Raw genomic sequence first — 18166 nt, forward strand, 5'->3', positions numbered from 1 at the left:
TTCATTGTCAGCTCATCTGGATGCCGTCACAGCCAGACACTGAGGAGCGCAAGCATGCCTGCGCTTCTCAGTGTCTGCGGGATGATAGGCTGGATGGCAGCTTTCTGCTGCGGTCCAGCCTGTCATCTCGATGTAGCAGAGCTGAAGCTGTCCTGGGAACCATGGAAAGGTAAGGATGATGTTGCTTTATTATTTTACTTTTATTGCAGGAGATCGTTGGCTTCAGCTGGAATGGGCGTGATGGTAAGTATGGTTTAATTTAGAACAATAAAGAATTGTGTGTTTATTTCAATTAAAGGATTTTATTCTGGGTGTTTGTGGGTTTTTTTTAACTTTGACTATGGGGTTAGTAATGGGGGTGTCTTATAGATGCCTCTCCATTACTAACCTGGGCTTGATGTCAGCTGGCATTATAAGCTGACATCAACCCCAGCCCTATTACCCCACTGCCACTGCTACAGGGCAGTGGGAAGAGCGAGGCTAAGTGCCAGAATTGGCGCATCCTATGGATGCGCCATTTCTGGGGCGGCTGACGGCTGGTGTTTCTAGCCTGGGAGGGGGCCAATATTCATGGCACCCTTCCTGGGCTATTAATATCAGCCCCCAGCTGTCTGCCTAGCCTTTGCTAGCTATTAAAATAGGGGGGACCCCACGTCATTTTTTTTGGGGGGTCCCCCATTTTAATAGCTAGTAAAGGCTAGGTATTCAGCTGGGGGCTGATATTAGTAGCCTGGGGAGCTCCGTGGGTATTACCCTCTTCCCAAGCTTCAAACATCTGCCCCAGCCGTCTGCTTAACCTCCGCTAGAGACTAAAATTACGGGGAACCCCACGCCAATTTTTTTTTAAATAAATCCTTTATTTTAACACTAAATGACAAGTACAGTAATTAACACTATCACTGTACTTCTTATATATGTGACTGACATGTTTCTATCTATCTAATCTATGTGTGATGCTCTATTCTTTCTGTTCTAAATTGTCGGGTACCGCTGCTGAATTGCCGGCCGGCTTTTTTAAAGAGACGGTGCATGAAAACACTGTTATTTTTTTAAATAAATCCTTTACACTAAATGACAAGTACAGTAAGCAACACTGTCACTGTACTTCATATATATGTGACTGACATGTTTCTATCTAATCTATGTGTGAAGCTCTATTCTTTCTGTTATAAATTGTCGGGTACCAGTGTATGCCGCTGCTGAATTGCCGGCTTTTCATGTTTCACTGTGAGCACTGTTCCCATCGATTTGGGCAACCACCTCCCCCAATACATTCTACATTATTGTTAGTTGTTTTCCTTCATGTAGAATTAACCTACAAGGAAAGAAAGGGTTTATTTTCATTCCGATATTTGTGTCCCATTGACTTGCATTGGTTTCCGGTATCGGAATCGGCGATATCCGATACTTTTTGGGTATCGGCCCGATCCAATCCGATCCGATATTTCCTGATATCGGAAGGTATCGCTCAACACTAATCAAAGCACAATGTGTGAAACAAGCATAGATGTCATAAATCATTATAAGACAAGAAATTTGAAAATTCTTAGTTTACATCACTGCATAACCAACTGTACTGTACAATAAGGGTTGAGTAACTCGAGAAATTATTCCTTTCACCTATAACAACTTAAAAAACTTATAACAACGTAAAAATTATCCTAAGTTAAAGCATGTCTCAATCCATTCTTATTTATGGCTGGATTCTTAATTCAATATTCTTGTTAGGTATCGGTGTGTCAAACATGGTCTTGTAATGTGATTGCACTTAAATTTGCTATGTTATTTGGAAAAATACCTCTCCATGCTATTTTTTGGGCTCATTCAGTAATACACTTCCCTAATCTGATATTTTTCTGATGTTTTCTGCTTTCATTTTCAATTTTCTGTAAACCCAATGAGCACAAAGTCAACTAAGAGGTTTCACTAATTGTCATTTACGCTCCATTACACAACCAATTTGACATCCCCATGAGACTAACAAAAGAAGTCTATTTTATATACTTTGATAGGTCACCAATCTCGCAATTAGTTAAGATCTATTAGTCAATATCAATATATATTTTTTTTTATAATAAATGGATCTACACAGTTGTATTCATTGAAAGTCAATTTGTATTTGTCTGTTCATAATGACTGATGTCCCTATGCTTGTACTGAATTGTCCTTCAGCAGTCTTCCTTAAGTGGAAAAAAAACTGTAACCTTCTTTCAATGTTTCAATGTGGAAATATTACAAATCGTTACATTGTAATTAGTTTAGTACAAGCCTGGAAGAGCACAAGTTCATTTAACATTGTCCTTGACTCCAAAGCTGTCTTACTCACGTAGAAGACTGTCTATAGAAACTTTTTTGCTTGCTCCGTAGCTTCTTTATTTTTCAAACAAGTCAGTCAGGGATCCTTATATTTCATATAACAATTGGTTATGGCAGAAATTTCTACAGATGACCGTAAATATAGAAGGCATAAAAAATAAAATTTACAGTATTGGCTTACTTTACTGGGCACTGCAGTTTGGAGTAAAAACTGATTACTCTGCTGCAGATCTATTCTATCAAATGCGAATACATTGATGTGAGCGCCGTCCGTGATGGGAGCAGAGAAGCTGTAATTAGCTCCCTGCTGCATCGGGAACTCTTTCAGAATGCAAGCCGGTGCACTGAAGGAGACAGCGCATGTAGGGGACTTTGCATGGCGTGATGCACTGACTTCATCATGCCATCCACTGCCCATTGCTGTACAGAAAAAAAAAGGAGACGGAGCTGCGCTGGACGAGGAAGCCTGGATTAGGTGAATATAAGCTTTTTTTTATTTATCTTATATTAGTTTGCAAATGTATGAGAGCATAACAAGAGGGGCTGGCTATGTGACCATATATACGTAGGGCTGGCTGTGGGTGACATATGTAGGGCTGTCTGTGGGGGACATACAGTGAAGGAAATAATTATTTGATCCCTTGCTGTTTTTGTCAGTTTGCCCTTCTGACAAAGACATGAGCAGTCTATAATTTTATGGGTAGGTTAATTTTAACATTGAGAGATAGAATATCCCAAAAAAATCAAGAAAATCACATTGTGTAAATTAGATACATTTATTTGCATTTTTTAGTGAGAAATAAGTGTTTGATTCAATTGGTAAACAACACTTAATACATGGTGGCAAAACCCTTGTTGGCAAGCACAGCAGACGTTTTTTGTAGATGATGATGAGGGTTCCACACATGTCAGGAGGAATTTTGGTCCACTCCTCTTTGCAGATATTCTCTAAATCATTCAGATTTTGAGGCTGTTGCTAGGCAACTCAAAGCTTCAACTCCCTCCATAAGTTTTCTATGAGATTAAGGTCTGGAGACTGCCTAGTCCATTCCATGACCTTAATGTGCTTCTTTTTGAGCCAATCCTTGTTGCCTTGGCTGTATGTTTTGGGTCATTGTCTTGCTGGAAGACCCAGCCATGACTCATTTTTAATGTCCTGGCCGAGGGAAGGAGGTTTGTACTCAGGATTTTACGGTACATGGCTCCATCCATTCTCCCATTCATGCGGTGAAGTAGTCCTGTGCCCTTAGCAGAGAAACACCCCCAAAACATAATGTTTCCACTTCCATGCTTGACAGTGGGGATGGTGTTCTTTGGGTCATAGGCAGCATTTCTGTTCCTCCAAACACGGTGAGTTAAGCTAATGTCACAGAGCTCAATTTTTGTCTCATCTGACCACAGCACCTTCTCCCATTAACTCACAGAATCATCCAGGTGTTCATTGGCAAACTTCAGACGGGCCTGCACATGTGCCATCTTGAGCAGGGGGACCTTGCGGGCACTGCAGGATTTTAAATCTTTAAGCCGTAATGTGTTACCAATGGTTTTCTTGGTGACTGTGGTCCCAGCTGCTTTGAGATCATTAACAAGTTCCCCCTGAGTAGTTTTAGGCTGATCTCGCACCTTCCTCATGATCAAGGATACCCTATGAGGTGAGCTTTTGCATGGTGCCCCAGATCGATGTTGATTGACAGTCATTTTGTATTTCTTCCATTTTCTTACTATTGCACTAACTGTTGTCTCCTTCTCACCCAGCGTCTTACTCATGGTTTTGTTGCCCATTCCAGCTTTGTGCAGGTCTATGATCTTGTCTCTGACATCCTTAGAAAGCTCTTTGGTCTTGCCCATGTTGTAAAGGTTAGGTTCTGATGGATTAATTGAGTCTGTGGACAGGAGTCTTTTATATAGGTGACTATGTAAGACAGCAGTTTTTAATGCAGGTAATGAGTTGATTAGTAGCGTCTAACTGGACTTTAAGAGCCAGAACTCATAATGGTTTGTAGGGGATCAAATACTTAATTATCACTGCAAAATGCAAATACATTTATCTAATTTATACAATGAGATTTTCTTGATTTTTTTTTCTCTCAATGTTAAAATTAACCTACCCTTAAAATTATAGACTGTTCATGTCTTTATCAGTGGGCAATAGAGTAATAATTCAGGTGCACTCTGTCAGAAGTGGAGGTGCTGATGTAATAGGCAGCGAGTGCCCCTTAACTGTAGAGGATTAATTCATCGCACACTCAGATGTTGTGAATGCAGAATACATTTATTGATAAACAGACAATTAATCAAACCAAGTTGCAGGGCGACAGTAGTAAGACGTTTCATCCACAATTTCGGCCTTAATCATTTAGTCGCTTATTGTTTAGAACAAATAACTAGGTGGAGGCGCTGGTTGGTAAGCCTGTTTGTACCTGCTGCAAGGAAAGACAACCAACCACAGGTTGTCTGATTTGGATAAATCCAATATATGAAAAATAATTATAAAATGGTGCTTGTGCTGGTAACGTTAGGCTTGGATATAAGAATTAAAAGATTTTTTAAAAGAATTTTTTTTTTTAAAGGGATTTTTTAAAAACAGGATACACAAGTAGATTAAAACATGAAGTTTATTTAGGGCTAATATTACAATAAAATGGGAAAAGACGGGGAGTGGAGGATAAATAAAAATTCACTAAGAGCATAGGTGTCTTGAAGGTAGGACCAAGGATCTCCGATGGCACTAGGGAATGGATGCAGTAGGTAGAGTCCAGGTGGTCTAGGTTGAAATTAGATGGAGGGAGAGGAGAGTTAATACATTTGCGTGTTCACAACCTAAGATTTACCTGAGTTGAAGTTGAATAGAGAATGGGTTCATATATTATAACACTATGTTGGTCATGGTTATGGTAGAGGATCCACGGACTATACAGAGAGAGGGATCAGCATTAAAGTGACCTAGTAGGTTGCGTATCTTACTCTACCTAAAGAGAAAAAGTTAGCTAAGGTTCATGTATTTGAATGAATAGGGTTAGGTAGACAAGTGAGATTTACCTGTTAGGGGGAATCATTAATGCTTGGGCAAATGAGCGTGAGATGTGTCCTAGAGGAAGAGTGGCCTATAGGATGCTGAAGACAATAGTTTAGTAAATACGGATCTATTATTAAAATAATGCAAACAGGCTGGAGATAGTAAAGTTAGGTTACCTGTGGCTCACACAAATATAGTTTGTACGGTGATGGAGACTTTACGTTCCCACCGGGGAGCTTATGGTGCCAGCAATGGTCTTAGGGATACAACACCTCTGGATTGAGGTGGTGGTGGCTACAGGTGGAGCCCAAATAGTAGCAGCCTCCTGAGGCCAATGTGCTAGCACAAACATCTTGACATTTGTTTCACTAATCTGATTAGCTTTCATGAGGACGCAAGTTCCGGACTGGGCCAAGGAAATGCAGTGGATGTTGTGTATATGGACTTTTCAAAAGATTTTGATACGGTTCCACACAAAAGGTTGATACATAAAATAAGAACAATGGGGATAGGGGAAAATATATGTACTGTATGTGGGTTAAGAACTGGCTCAGTGATAGGAAACAAAGGGTGGTTATTAATGGAACACACTCAGACTGGGTCTCAGTTAACAGTGGGGTACCACAGGGGTCAGTATTTGGCCCGCTTCTTTTTAACAAATTTATTAATGACCTTGTAGGGGACATACAGAGTAGTATTTCAATATTTGCAGATGACACTAAACTCTGCAGGGTAATCAATACAGAGGAGGACAATTTTATATTACAGGAGGATCTATGTAAACTAGAATCTTGGGCTAATAAATGGCAAATGAGCTTTAATGGGGATAAATGTAAGGTAATGCACTTGGGTAGAGGAAATAAAATGCATATTTATATGCTTAATTGTAAAACACTGGGCAAAACTGTCACTGAAAAAGACCTGGGTGTATTGGTGGACGACAAGCTTACGTTTGGTGGCCAGTGTCAGGCAGCTGCTGCAAAGGCAAATAAAATAATGGGATGCATTAAAAGAGGCATAGACGCTCATGAGGAGAACATAATTTTACCTCTATACAAGTCACTAGTGCGATCACGCTTAAAATACTGTGTACAGTTCTGGTCTCCGGTGTATAAGAAAGACATAGCTGAACTAGAGCGGGTGCAGAGAAGAGCGACCAAGGTTATTAGAGGACTTGGGGGTCTGCAATACCAAGACAGGTTATTACACTTGGGGTTATCTACTTTGGAAAAACGAAGGCTTAGGGGTGATCTTATTACTATGTACAAGTGTATGAGGGGACAGTACAAAGACCTTTCTACTGATCTTTTTACTCTGAGGCCTGAGACGGGGACAAGGGGGCATCTTCTACGTCTGGAGGAAAGAAGGTTTAATCATAATCACAGAGGCGGATTCTTATCTGTAAGAGCAGTGAGACTATGGAACTCTCTGCCGCATGATGTTGTAATGAGTGATTCACTACTAAAATTTAAGAAGGGCATGGATGCCCTTCTTGAAAAGTATAATATTACAGGTTATATATACCAGATTCCTTGATAGGGCGTTGATCCAGGGAACTAGTCTGATTGTCGTATGGAGTCAGGAAGGAATTTTTTTCCCCAATGTGGTGCTGGTGTTTGCCACATGTTTTTTTTCTGCCTTCCTCTGGATCAACATGTTAGGATATGGGTTGAACTAGATGGACTTACTCTTCCTTCAACCTTAAAAACTATGTTATTATGTTACCCTTACGCCACTGTTTGTGGACCTTCTGCAGACCTGTTACCACAATATCCTTTATGGAACCTCCATGTTTCTCTGAGAAATGTTTCGATAGCGGATGTCCATCAAATTTTTTAGAGATATTCCGTAGGTGTTCGTTTATATGCACATGTAGGGGACGTTTTGTCCTGCCTACGTAGAGTTTATTGCACGGGCACTTGAGACTATAAATAACTTCTTCAGTGGTACAAGTAATGAAATCTAATATGGTATGAGTGACATTACCTTCTTTAATGATTTTTTGTTTAGTGGCATGGAGTTTTTGTCAAACAGCACATTTATGACATGGAAAAAAACCTAGGAGATCTATAGCGAAGGGCAGACGTTCAATGGTAGAGGTGTGTGGGTTACGGATTGGCAATTAAATTACCCAAGTTTTGTGCCTTCCTGAAAATGCACCTGGGTTTGGGTGGAATGTAGTCACCTATGATTTTATCATCTTTTAAAGTGTTCCAGTGCTTATTAATAATTTTCTTTAAGAGGTATGTATTGGAGTTAAACTGGGTGATGATAGGAACATTGATATATATTATTGTTTTATGAGTAGGGATTTTTTCTTGGCGTTTGCCAAGAAGAGTTTCCCTGGGTATTGCTTGTCACGTGCCCCCTGGGAATACCCGGAGCCGGGTCTCTGTGTAATGCTGGGGGTTGTAGTCTTCGTGGTGGCGACCCGGTCCCGTGGCTCAGGGTGGTCAAACCAGTGGCGGATCTGTTTCTTTGGTTTTGCAATGTTTAAATGTCCGACTACGCCACCCGTGGATTACGGTCACTGAGAACCGCCGCTGCGGGGCAGACCGCTGAGGCTGATGTTGTGTGCGCAGCAGAGGGTAGTATAATTCCCCACGGGAGGAGTATAGCCTCAGGGCAGCGTCTATAGATGGTGAGGGTTGTGGTGCTTGGGCGCAGCAGAAATGACTCAGAGTCCGTGCAGTGCAGTTCAGGGTCTTTACTGTTGGTAATGAAGAAGGCCCTGCCGGGAGTACTGGCTAACATTAGAGGCCTGGTCAGTCTGTGAGCGAATAAGAGTCCCCCTGGCCAGGTGGAGATATAGGCCTTCCCGTCTGACTGCACTCTTCCTGGCTACCCTGCTGTAGTCGTGTAGTAGCCCACGTCCCTGAGTGTACCGTGTGGTGCTCACCCGTATGGCTGGTGACTTGGGGCCTTTGGTGCCTTCCGCTCCTCGATGGCGGTGCCGGTCCCTTGCGTGTGACTGAGCCTCCGGGTTTTCTATGGCCAGAGGACCTGAAACCCCCTGCCAGGTGGTTTCTGCTGCTGGATGTAGATATCCTCACAGTCTCGGACTCCAGTGTCCGGTTCTCACGTCTTCTGCCAGGAAGAGCTCTGCTAGCTTCCAGTCCCTGGTCTTCAGCTCCTGGCTCCTACAGAGCTCCTTGCTGCTGCTCTGTCCCTTCTTCTGGAACTAGACTCGACTCTCTAACCCCACCCCAGATCCAGTTTATAAAGGGCAGGTTCCTCCCCTCCCTGGACTGGGGCAGGAGGTGTGGCATGCAATAATGCTCCTGACCAGGAAAACCCATGCTCGCTCTCAGACATGGTATTTCTACCACTGTGGCAACCAGACCCCTGGGGTGCCACATTCCCCCCTAGTGAATTTTAGTACTCCGGGACTAAACACATTTTATGAAAACATAACATAACAGGGTATAAGTAACAACACAACATATATACAAGAAGTTTAGTCTTTATAGGTTTATAGGTCACGGCGCTTCCGTAACCAGGTGTCCATGTCACCCAAGCTGTATTTTGAGCGACCCGTCCCAAACCCTCCACGTAGGCCCTGGGGTGGCTACAGAGCATTGATGATCCGGTGTTGGACCACGTCTTCAGCTACCTCCACGGGTTTTTGTGGTCTGGCACAAAAGGGGCACTTCACAGGTGCAACTATTTACAAGGTACAGTTCCGGTTATTCATTGTCCATAACCTGTCAGTCCATGAACCCTATTGGGTAACTAGAAAAACACAATTAATATGCAGGCAACAAACATTAAACGTTTCAACAGTTGCAATATACTGGTATATATACACTGCATTTAGATTCTCCAGCGAGCGGGCATCCGACCTCTAGTGCTCCTGGTGGACCTACGTAACACACTGTCTGGTGGTGTTCTTTCTGGGTCCCCTGTCTCCACCCCTTGTGTATTGGGCTCACTAGTGTCTGCACTACAGGTGTTTGGAGCTGCTATGGGTAGGCTGGGCAACTTTCTGCGCACTCTTTGGCTTACTACGGGCACGGCAGGCTCACTACTAGCAGAGGGTTGATTCTCCTGGGCTGCTGGTATGGAATCTTCTGCCTCCGGGGCCGGTTGCTCTCCCAACTCTACTTGCTCTTCTGTAGGCCCTTGAGGGGCTGGCTGGAGTAAGGTAAGGACGAGTACCACAATAGCGTTGTTAATTTGTGTCCAGGACCGAGGAAATTCTCCGAGTACTGTACTGACCATTTCTTCCCTTTCCTCTGCGGGTTGAGGGCTATCTTGGTCTTCATCAGTGCTCTGCAGCTGCTCGGGACACTTCTTCAGGTGGTCTCTGGAGACAGTGGCTGTGGTCTCTCCTCCATCCTTACTGATAACGCATACTTTCGGACTTTCATGGCTTGAGGGCAGAACTGTGTACGGTTCTTTCTCCCACTGGTCATCCAACTTATGGAGCCGCCTCTTCCTCTTCAAGACCTGCTCTCCAGGTGCCAGGGGAACAGCGGGAGCATGCTGGTTGTAAGCCCTCTCTTGCCTTTCTCTTTCTTGAGACAGACTTCTCTCAACACTCTCCTGCACTTTCCGGTACTGCTGCTGCCGTTCTGTATCCCAGTCTGCCTCTGGCGAGGTGTTCTCGGGCGTCAGGACTCCCATATCCAGGTCAATAGGCAGCTTTCCAGGTCTTGCTCGCAATAGGTAAGCCGGGGTGCAGTTGGTGGAATTTACTGGGATGTGGTTATACAAGTCCACCAGATCAGGCAGTTTTTCAGGCCACAGACTGCGCTCCTCCAGGGGCAACGTTTTCAGCAAGTCTATCACCACCTGGTTCATCTTCTCACATAATCCATTGGTTTGTGGGTGATAGGGCGCTGTCCTTATCTTCTTGCAGCCATAGAGGTTGCAGAACTCCTGGAAGACCTCCGCTTCGAAGGCTGGACCTTGGTCAGTCAACACTTGCTCCGGATACCCGTGTGGAAGGCAGAAGTGCTGCTGGAAGGCTCTAGCTGCTGTCTGAGCCGTTAAGTCCTTGACAGGGACCACCACCAGGAACCAGGAGTAGTGGTCTACGATGGTGAGGGCGTAGACGTACCCGGACCTACTTGGAGCCAACTTCACATGGTCCAGGGCTACCAGTTCTAGTGGCTGCTTGGTGATGATGGGCTGCAGGGGAGTCTTCTGGCTGGCACAGTCCTTTCTTCTCAGGTTGCACGGGCTGCAGTCTCTGCACCATCTCTCTATGGCCCCTCTCATGCCTACCCAGAAGAACTGTTCACGCAACAGGAACTCCAACTTCTTCCATCCAAAGTGCCCTGCTCCGTCGTGGTATGCCTCCAGGACCATAGCCGCGTCTCGTCTCGGGACCACTACCTGCCAGGTCAGCTCATGTGTCCAGGAGTTGACAATTCTTCCGCACAGCTTCCCCTTGTAGAGAAGACGTTTACTTTTCTCCTTCCACAGCTGTTTAGTTTCTTCTGGAGCGTCTGGGTCAAGGCGGGCATCAGCCTGTGTCAGCATCTCTTTTACCAGGTGGACGGCTGGGTCACTGTCTTGCGTCTCCGCCCAGCTGTGGTGGGGTAAGGGATTGAACGTGGCAGAGTGCCTGTCACTTACACGGTGGGAACACTGGGTAATCCCATGACGGTGGAACGCAGGGAGTTCAATCTCTTCCAGTTCTTCTGGATCTTCCCCTCCGTCCGGCAAGTTCGGCATCCTGGACAGGGCATCTGCGTTGGCATTTGTGCGTCCTGCCCGGTATTTGATGGTGAACTCATAGTTGGATAGGCGGGCCATCCATCTCTGCTCCAGGGCACCAAGTTTTTCAGTGTCCAGGTGTGTCAACGGGTTGTTGTCCGTGTACACGGTGAACTTGGAAGAGGCAAGGTAATGTTTAAAGCGCTCTATCACTGCCCATACCACTGCCAGGAACTCTAGCTTGAAGGAGCTGTAATTTTCAGGATTCCTTTCTGTGGGCCGGAGCTTCCTGCTGGCATAAGCGATCACCCGTTCTCTGCCCTGTTGGATCTGGGACAGCACCGCCCCTAGCCCGATGTTGCTCGCGTCTGTGTGGAGAATAAAAGGCTGGCCATAATCAGGGTACGCCAGGATTTCATCCCCCGTGAGGGCCATCTTCAGCTGGCGGAAAGACTCATCCTACAGCTTGTCCCATTTGAAGGGCGGCTTCTGGTTTTTGGCCTTCCTGGACTGGCCTATCAGGAGGTCCTCCATAGGAGCTGCCATTTTGGTGAACCCGGAGATGAATCTTTGGTAGTAGCCTACCAACCCGAGGAACTGCCGCACTTCCTTTATGCTGGAGGGTCTTGGCCAGTCCTTAATCACTGTGATCTTATCAGGGTCTGGAGCTACTCCGTCAGCACTCACCACGTGTCCCAGGTACTGTACCTTTGGTTTCAGTAGATGACACTTGGAGGGTTTCACCATTAGGCCGTAGCCTGCCAGGGCATCAAACACCTCTGCCAGGTGTTTCAGATGGTCCTAATATGTTTTGGAATACACGATAACATCGTCCAGGTATAGCAGGACCGTCTCGAAATTCCTGTGCCCCAAGCAGCACTCCATCAACCGCTGGAAGGTTCCTGGTGCGTTGCAGAGCCCGAACGGCATACAGTTGAATTCGCTGAGACCCATCGGGTGGTGAACGCGGTCTTCTCCTTGTCTGCCTCTGCTACAGGAACCTGCCAGTACCCGCTAGTAAGATCCAAAGTGGAGAAGAAGTTAGCAGTCTTTAATGCAGCTAAAGATTCCTCTAGCCTAGGTAACGGGTACGCATCTTTGTGTGTGATACGGTTGACCTTTCTATAATCTACACACATTCTCATGGTGCCAGCTTTCTTTTTCACAAGAACTAGTGGAGCTGCCCAGGGGCTACAGCTGTCCCTGATTACCCCAGCCTCCTTCATTTCTCACAACATTCCCTTGGCATTCTGATAGTGTGCAGGGGGTACAGGTCGGTATCTTTCCTTTATGGGTGGATGGTCTCCCGTGGGGATGTGGTGTTCTACCCCCTTTACTTGCCCAAAGTCTAGCGGGTGCTTGCTAAAGACTCTTTCGTACTCCTGCACCACCCGGTAGATTCCCTGCTTGTGATGTGAGGGAGTGGAGTCGGTGCCCACATGCCGTTTCTGACACCAGTCCTCCATTTGTTTCTTGGAGCCATTACTCTCCTCTGGTTGAGATGGAGGCAAGGATTCCACGGCCTTTACAGAGTTTTGGTTAACGGTGAGCAATTTGGCTAGAGTGGCATACCGGGGCAAGTATACTTCTCTTTCCCCAATGTTTAGGATGCGGACGGGTACCCTCCCATGGCGTACATCGACCACCCCCCGTGCTGTCAAAATGGTGGGCCTACTGTCTGAGTAGATGGGTTCTACCATGGCTTGGTAGTCCCTTCCTCTTAACCCAATTGCAGTCCGGCACCAGATCATCATCTCACTTTTTGGGGGCATGGCGATAGGGAACGGGTCACTCATCCTAACGCTACCAATCTCACCACCAGACAGTTCTACCTGTTGCCTTTTCATCAGGGCTCTGATCTCTTTTTGTAGGACACGCTGCTGGCCGGAGCTGGCATTCACCGCAACCTGCTGTAATATGACAATTATCTCTGCAAGACAATTTTCAATAACATTAGTACCCAAGGTTATCTTAGGGTGGCTTTCACAACGGTCAATGTCCACAATAATCAGTCCTTGCGCTGGCAGTTCAACTTTACCAATTTTAATGGTCACCTCCTTGAATCCCAACTGCGGTACTGGCTGACCATTGCTGGCGATGATGCTCAAATCGTCATCTGGGTAGCGGGTAATATCTGAGTCATTCCAGTACCGCTTAAAAAGCACATAGGGGATGGTGGTTACCTGTGACCCGGTGTCCAGTAGTGCACTCATAGGAATGCCATCCAGCACCACAGGCAAGACCGGTCGTCCCCCTACGTACTTATCACGCTAGCTCGATGGGCCTGATGATCTTATGCCTGGGGGTCGGCCCTCTGCCCCAGGTTGGGCCCGTTTAAATGACAGTACCTTGCCATATGTCCTGGTTGGTTGCAGCGGCGGCAGATGGGTTGTCCATCCTGGTCATAGCGGTAGCTGGGCTTTCCTCTGGATGATCGGACCCTCCTCCGTCGGCTCCAAGGGACGTCCTCCGGACTGGAAGCCAGCTGGATCTTTCCTGGGGAAGACACCTGTAAAGACTGCACAGTTCTGGTTAGTGCGGCAACGCTTTTGATCAGTTCTTGGACCTGATGGTGCAGGTCTGCAGCCGGGACTTTGTCCAAAGCCTGTGCATCAGCTCCCACAGGCTCTGCAGACAAGGGCGCCGCCTCCTGGTGATAGGTGATAGCAGGGCGCCTGTGGGTTACAGCGCCACCTGGTGCCGGTTCTCGGAGCACCCGGATGGCCCTGTCTTTAAACTGCGCAAAGTCCAAATCAGAGTTCTGCAAGGCCATTACACGCAACTGGGTTCGGTGGGCGCTGGACTGTAGACCCTCAATGAACTGTTCAGTCAACAGCTTATCCTCAGTCCGCATGCTGTCAGGGTCTGCCTGCTTAATGGCTCTCAGGGCCTCCTGCAAATTCAAAGCATAGTCCCGTATACTGTCTTGTGCCCGCTGTTTGCATCCATAAAATCTTAGCTTGATCTCTGCTGAGGTATGTGTAGCACCCTGAGGATTCGGCTGCTACAGGGGTATTGCACCTCAACCCAGAGGTGTGATATTCCACTCCCGGGTAAGGATGGAGTGTGGAACTGAGCTCGGTAGGCTGCATGCACTACATACATCCCATTTCCGAGGAACAGGCCGACGGTACTCCCACTTAGAAATGTGCAGGTACGACCGAGTCTGTTCCTGGCTGGAGTGGGAGGGGGGTGGTACATCCCAGGTAGTGTAGGGGCAGATAGGGGGAGCAGCCTGGGTAAAGATAGGAGCTCATTGGGTGCTGGTCACCTGAGCTCACACATAGAGGGTGTATATAAGGTGGGCACCATCAAAGAACAGGGTCAGTCAGCCACAGTCTGTCAGTCGGTCAGTCTGTCGGTCTTTGCAGAGAGAAGTCAGAGGAGCAGAGAAGCCCCAGAGAGAGAGAGAGAGGAGAAAGCAAGAGAGACCCAGAGGGGGAAGCAGAAGAGAGGACTCTGAGACCCCAAATCCAATCCACGGGTGAAGAGTCGGCATCAGGGTACCGGAACCCAAGCTGGTGGGGGCAAAAACACACCCCAGCCAGAGACCGGAGGCCGTGGGCAGCGTCTGCCACGGCCACCCACCACATCCACCACGAAGGCATACCACGTGGAGGGTCAGGGAACCCAAGGCCAAGGGTCTCCCAACAGAAGGCCCGAGGGAGCTGGACCTGGGTGGATCACTAGTGGGGACGGCCAGAGAAAGGACAGAAGGAGAGCTCAGGGTCACGCTCCGGACTCGCTTGGGGGTTGGCTGGATCCAGGACCTGGTGGATGCAGCACGGCTCGGGAGGTCACTTGAAGCTGGAGTGACCGGAACATCAGCAGTGAGTAAATACCCTAAACTGCATAACCCGACTCTGTCTTCCTTTAACACCTATGCTGCACCACCACAACCCCCATCCTCTGCACCTGACCCCCTGAGGCTATACCCCACCCGTTGGGGGTTATACCATCAAAAGCTGCACCTACACCATCAGCCTCAGCGGACCCTGCTGCAGCGGCGGCCATAGTGACCGCAATACAACGGGTGGCGTAGTCGACATTAAGAACTTATTAACATCTGTAGGACTGCCACATACAACTGAGTTTGACACCCTGGGCACGGACCGGGTCACAGCCACTCGGAAGACTACAACTCCCATCTGATCCGGCTCCGGATATTCCCCCTAAAGAATATGGCCCAGGGGGCGCTTCAACTTTGGCGTAGTCGGCAGGATTACGTGCCCGCAACACCCGGGTACTGCGTGCCTGAAGAAAAGAACGAGTTTACCTCAAAAAGAAGTCTCCTGCCGGTTCCGGAGGGTCCCCGCCATCGGACCCCATCACCAGTCGATTCCAGCCGGTTGTCCGCCATTAACAGCGTTTTCCCGCCATCTGCAGAGTTTCCCGCCACTGGGAAGCGATTCCCGCCATTTCCAAAGGTTTCCCGCCTTGGAAGAGCGGACGCCATTATGGGCGTGCCAGAGGGTGGTGAGAGGCCACCTCCCATCGTGGGCCAGGACCGAAAATGGCGCCAAAAGTGGAAACCGCCCCCACCAACAGAGACTGTGATGCTAGAGGTGTCTGTCAGCGTGAAAGAACCGCCCCTGGAGCTGACAATCACCAAGTGGCCCCGGGACCGCCCTCGAGGTGGGAGGAGACGAAAGGAGAGAACAAAGATGGGTGCCGCCTGGAGCAGTCTAGAGCGAGCGCACCCGGAGGCAAGAAGCCTGGAGAAGAGTATCGGAGGAGCTTACCCGGAGATGGCGAGAAAGCAGAGCAGCACCGGCCCGTTGGCCAGGAGCCTGCTAGAAACAGAGGAGGGAGAGCAGAGCAGCACCGGCCCGCTGGCCAGGAGCCTGCTGGAGACGACTGTAGGAGAGCAGAGCAGCACCGACCCGTTGGTCAGGAGCCTGCTGGAAACAACGACCCCACTCGGCCTAGTGGAGGTCCTAGCACAGCTTCCCCGAGACCGGGAGTGTGCACAGACCGCTCTGGAGGGCCTCGCAAGGAGGATGGCCCGGGTGCAGCGAGAGACGTTGGCGGAGTGGAGCCGTGAGATGGCCCAGCAGACCGAGACCTGTCAGTGGAGCACGCCACCCAAGACGAGGAGACAGACCGCCTCTGAGGATGGCGCGGGAGGACTGAAGGCTGGAGACGGCGCCGAGAAGGGAGCCGAACGTGTGGAGGCAGGTAAAGGGGACGTCTATACCCCAAACCGGGAAACCGCGCACCTGCCCCAGCTCCCCGTCGCAGAGCCCGAAGTCTATCCTGCCGTGCCCGTCGCTGCAACGTCACCGCCGCAGACTAGGCCTCAAACGGGAGCCGCGACCCCTGTGACGTCACACGCCTCGACCCCGAGCGTGACCAAGCAGGAAGTACCACCAGCCTGGTCGCAAGGCCTAGTACCCCCGGGCGCCGCAGTACCAACAGCGCCCCCTACCTCCGCGGAGCCCCCGGCCTGGTCGCAGGGCCAAGTAGCCCGGGGCGCCGCCGTCCTTACGGTGCCCTTCACCTTCCAGATACCCCAGGCCTGGCCGCAAGGCCCGGGCAACCCGGGCGCTAACACCACCGCGCCCATAAGACCAAGAGTGCCGCATCTGGGAGAGGACCTGTACGCCCAGCATACGTGCCCGGATGGGCAGCCATTTATATGGCCACCGGAGTTTCACCATCCCCGACTCCGGAGAGAGAGACCCCTGGATGAACCCCTGATCCCGGCTCCAAAGCCCGTAAAGAGGATCTCGCCCCCGCTAGCGGAAGCGCAGTTTGAGTGGGACCCCACCGGAGAAGATCTTATGGGGTTCACTCAAGAGACTCGGGCAGCTGCAGCGGAGCGTGCTGAGTGCTGCCGCCAACAGCTCGAGGACTTCGAGAGGGAGCGGAGAGAGAGGCGGGTCCGGGAACAGCAAGCTCAAATAAGGAGCGCGGAGCAGAAGAGCCGGGCCAGGAGAGACCCCCGTGCAGCGCATAGTCCCCGTACCACCGGGACTGTGATAAAGTTTAACCTGCAGCATGGGTGGGGCTTCATCCGAGACCACCACACCCTAGGCGACGTCTTCGTAACCAGGAGAGACGTTGAGTCCCACCTACCGGAGGGACACAGAGGTCGTGACCTTTACATCGGGGACGAGGTCACCTTCACCCGGCACAAGTGTGCCAAAGGTCCCTACGCCCTCCATGTGCATCGCCTGACGGAGGAAGAGCTGCGGTGTGAGGAGGAAGAACAAGAGGACCCGGACGGGTCTGAAACTAGAGCCAAAGGTAACCAAAAAGCAAGAGCAGGAGGACGCCGTCGCTAAGGACAGCGAAGCAGAAGCTGTATATAGTTGCCCGTCGGGGCACCGTGAATTGAAACCGTGAACTGAAACTGAAACTGAAACTGAAACTGTTGCTGTTGCTAATATAGTCCCCGTTGGGACCAGCAAGTGTGAACTGTTTACCCGTTTTTCCCTTAATTCCTCCCTAATACCTGGCCGAGGACTGAGAGCGGCCATAATCCCTGTATATAGTTGCGCGTCCTAAAGCGCCCCCTACCGGTTTTACAGGAAAACCAGTTTTCCAGAGAGACTGTCGCACTTTACCCGGTCACACGTTGCACAGTGACCGGAGGAGGAGCCAGAGGCGACGAGAATGTTTTATATTGATATATATATATATGTTGTTTTATATGTTTTATATGTTTATGCAAAAATTTGTATGTTTTTGGTGTTATGTCTTACAGCCCGAGGACATGCTGTGATTTACCAGGGGGGAATGTAGCACCCTGAGGATTCGGCTGCTACAGGGGTATTGCACCTCAACCCAGAGGTGTGATATTCCACTCCCGGGTAAGGATGGAGTGTGGAACTGAGCTCGGTAGGCTGCATGCACTACATACATCCCATTTCCGAGGAACAGGCCGACGGTACTCCCACTTAGAAATGTGCAGGTACGACCGAGTCTGTTCCTGGCTGGAGTGGGAGGGGGGTGGTACATCCCAGGTAGTGTAGGGGCAGATAGGGGGAGCAGCCTGGGTAAAGATAGGAGCTCATTGGGTGCTGGTCACCTGAGCTCACACATAGAGGGTGTATATAAGGTGGGCACCATCAAAGAACAGGGTCAGTCAGCCACAGTCTGTCAGTCGGTCAGTCTGTCGGTCTTTGCAGAGAGAAGTCAGAGGAGCAGAGAAGCCCCAGAGAGAGA

The sequence above is a fragment of the Phyllobates terribilis genome, unplaced genomic scaffold (assembly GCF_046119375.1).
Source record: "Phyllobates terribilis strain yellow unplaced genomic scaffold, ASM4611937v1 Scaffold_3__8_contigs__length_932513732, whole genome shotgun sequence".
Classification (NCBI taxonomy): Eukaryota; Metazoa; Chordata; class Amphibia; order Anura; family Dendrobatidae; genus Phyllobates; species Phyllobates terribilis.